Below are 3,064 nucleotides of genomic sequence, written 5' to 3' on the forward strand. Positions count from 1 at the left end.
ATATTTGGCAGCACAACTGTTGATAATTCTAATAATAAATCAGCATATTAGAATGATTTCTGAAGGATCATGTGACACTTTATACTGGAGTAATGATGATGGAAATTCAGCTTTGCATCACAGAAATAAATTATATTTTAAAGGATATTAAAATAGAAACCATTATTTTATATTGTAATAACATTTTGCAAGAATACTGTTTTTTCTGTATTTTTGATCAAATAAATGCAGCCTTGATGAGCAGAAGAGTCTTCTTCAAAAACATTACAAGTCTTACAGATCCCAAACTTTTGACCGGTAGTGTATATGCAGACATAGGCATTAACTGATTGCGTCCCTATGCAGATCTGCTGAGAGGAGCTCTGGCAGTGTTCAGGCAGGGTTAATGCCAACGCTTTGGAGTTGTCAGACAGCATGAAGTCTTGCAAAAATGAACAAAATCTCCTCCCATTCTTCTCTTTCCGAAAGGCATTCCATTTATTATGGATGCGGTTAGACTAAGAGGAGAAAAGGAAGCGAACGGTGTGTGGTTTTGCTGAAGTGCTCATTCAGCTTGCTTTGCATACAAAGGGCATTGAGCGTGATGTAAATCTGTCATGGTGCTCCCCACACAGACTCACCTCAGCGTGCCCCGCGGCTGCTGTGAAGCTCCACAGCTGTGCCAGAGGGCTTGGTATGACACGCTCAGCTCGCTGTGGAGCTGTCGCAGCACAAACAGACAGTGAAGGACAAGCTCGGTTAATGCAGTTAAGTCCTTGCTAGAACACAAGTTCACCCCCCCCAGGGCGCCGTGTTCGCTTGTGAGGACAGCCGCGGAGTTCACACAACAGATGCGCTCCTGTACCGTCTGGTAGGAGACGTGTCTGCGGTGTAGGCCTCCTCTTGTCTGCGTGTCCAGGTTAAGACCCTCCAGCTGCTGAATGAGCTGGGCCTGCTCTCCTGCATGCTCCAGACAGGCCTGCACACGGACACACCGCTCACGGTCGGGGTTAACCAAACGCAGCCAGATCTGTGCGAGCGCTGCTTACTTGATTTGACAGAGCTGTTGTTCTTTGTCAGCTCCTTCCCATTCTGCGGTGGAAAGCTGAAGGGACAAAGCGGTCTCCAGCTCGTCCTGTCTGCTTCTGAACAGCTGACATTCATTTTCATTTATTCAGAAATCTGTTAACAATGCAATTCATACCTACTGTAGGGTGATGAACATTTTTACTTTCTGAATTAAAATTCCGTTTGAAGCAAGTTCTTGAGAAGAAAATCTTTTATTATTGTGTCTCACTGCTTATTCGAAATCAAAATCATGTGGTGCGACCAACAGACTCACGTGTTTCAACAAATATGTAGGAAATATGCTGGAATTATGAGTGTGAGATATGCATTGTCTTCGATAATATCGTAGCTGTTATTTTAACAATGTGGAAGCTGACAATGAGTAATTTAGCAAAAAAACAAAAAAGCCTTGCGAATGCATGATGTGACCTACTAGAATGCAGTTAGAATGTTCCCAAAATTCAATATATTGTATACGAGTTATTGTCTTGTACTTCTATATGATATAGTTAAGCATAGTTCCTGAATTTCATGATTGCAAATATGATTTGGTTTTATACAACTGTTCAGTAAACAAATAGGTAATATTGTGAGTTACGTTTTAGACACAGTAATGTCAATATGGTCTGTATTTACACTGTTTCGGCAAAGAAAACAGTTCCAAACAAAGCCACAATGGAACTATTGTGCGTCTCTGACCAACACACAATGGTGTTTCGCTCCCGAATGAATCAGTGTTTATAACAAATTAATGTTTAGAGTCGGTCGCAGCGCCGGGATGAAAGGGAGGCATTTGGAGCTTACCTGTGCTGGCAGGGCAAGCCGAACCCACGCAGGTAAGCCATCTTTAGCTCTAATGAGAAAAGCTCCACTACAGGCCCATTAGTCCTGCCAGCCTGCCTTTGATGCTGAGCTCTCGCTCTCCCTTTGCTAAGAGAGACCCTGCAAACACGCATCCTCCCCAGATCTTCACTTTATCAATTAATCATGCCAGTCCCATCAGAAGGTAATTAAGCAGAAGCCACATCACATACGCACTTTTTCCCCTGCTCGGCCATCATTAAGTATTTATTGGAGAACGTTAGCTGCTGCTTTTCCGAGCTCCGCTGTCGCTGGCGCCCCGACCCGGGATTTTGAGGCCGTAGGCGATTGCCTCCAGGGGCTTGTCAGTTTTCCCCTCCCTCTCTTCCCGGTGTCACAGGCACAGAGGCAGAGCTTTACAAGTGGTGCCAGTGGAAATCTGTCCAAACCTTAAGTCGTCGACTCTTATTCCCCAGTGTGTGCTGCAGAGCTGCCAGTTCTTTCTTCATTAGACCGCACTGCCACGCAACCGCTGGACTGTTTATCTCCTTCTCCTGTGCAGTCACTTTCTGTTTAAAGAGCCATACGGGTGATCGTGAGAGACAGCCGTTAGTCACAAGCAATCTGGGTATGAGTGTTTACAGCACTGAGAGCTAGCTTCTGTAATGGGGTCAGCTGCTGCGTGATACGGAGAAGGGGAAGCGTCCTGTAGCGCTAAACTCTTGCAAGCGGGACGCGGGAATTAGTGGTGCTGTACTGCGACACGATAAAGCACGATAACTAGAATGATTCAGTTGTTCACTTGCTGCTACGTGTCGGAATTGCAACGGGTAATATTTGGGCAAAACTGTAATCGGTTTCCGAAGAAATCATTGTGGACTGTGTCCGAAAAGTGATGATAGAGTAGCAATATGTCACATTTGTTATACTGAGAGGTGGCTTGTTGCTTACTACGACTGAGAACACGAGACCCTGTTTAATTACCCAGAGAGGCAACACTTTATAACGAATGCTTTAATGCATGAAAAAAAAAACTTATTATAGGTTGTTTCATCTCATGAACAATCATAACAACCGTTTTAATGCATTTTAATGTTTACTTAATCGTGAGCTTTTCAGAGTGTGATGATTTATAACACACAATCAACACAATGCATCCACTTGAGTTACAATGGATTATATTTCCCATAGTTATAATGGATTATAAGTCTCATAT

General features: G+C 43.7%; 1 long non-coding RNA gene across 1 annotated transcript in view; it reads right to left on the minus strand.

Annotated features, from left to right (window-relative positions):
- The window catches only part of LOC107757599 (uncharacterized), a 12,366-nt gene extending 9,998 nt beyond the window's left edge, over positions 1-2,368 (minus strand). Inside the window, exon 1 of the long non-coding RNA XR_001641949.1 lies at positions 2,298-2,368. This is a non-coding gene — a long non-coding RNA (uncharacterized LOC107757599). The remainder of the gene's footprint in view (positions 1-2,297) is intronic.
- Between the last annotated feature and the right edge of the window lie 696 nt (positions 2,369-3,064).

The sequence above is a fragment of the Sinocyclocheilus rhinocerous genome, unplaced genomic scaffold (genome assembly GCF_001515625.1).
Source record: "Sinocyclocheilus rhinocerous isolate Xijiao unplaced genomic scaffold, SAMN03320098_v1.1 scaffold323, whole genome shotgun sequence".
NCBI classification, from domain to species: Eukaryota; Metazoa; Chordata; class Actinopteri; order Cypriniformes; family Cyprinidae; genus Sinocyclocheilus; species Sinocyclocheilus rhinocerous.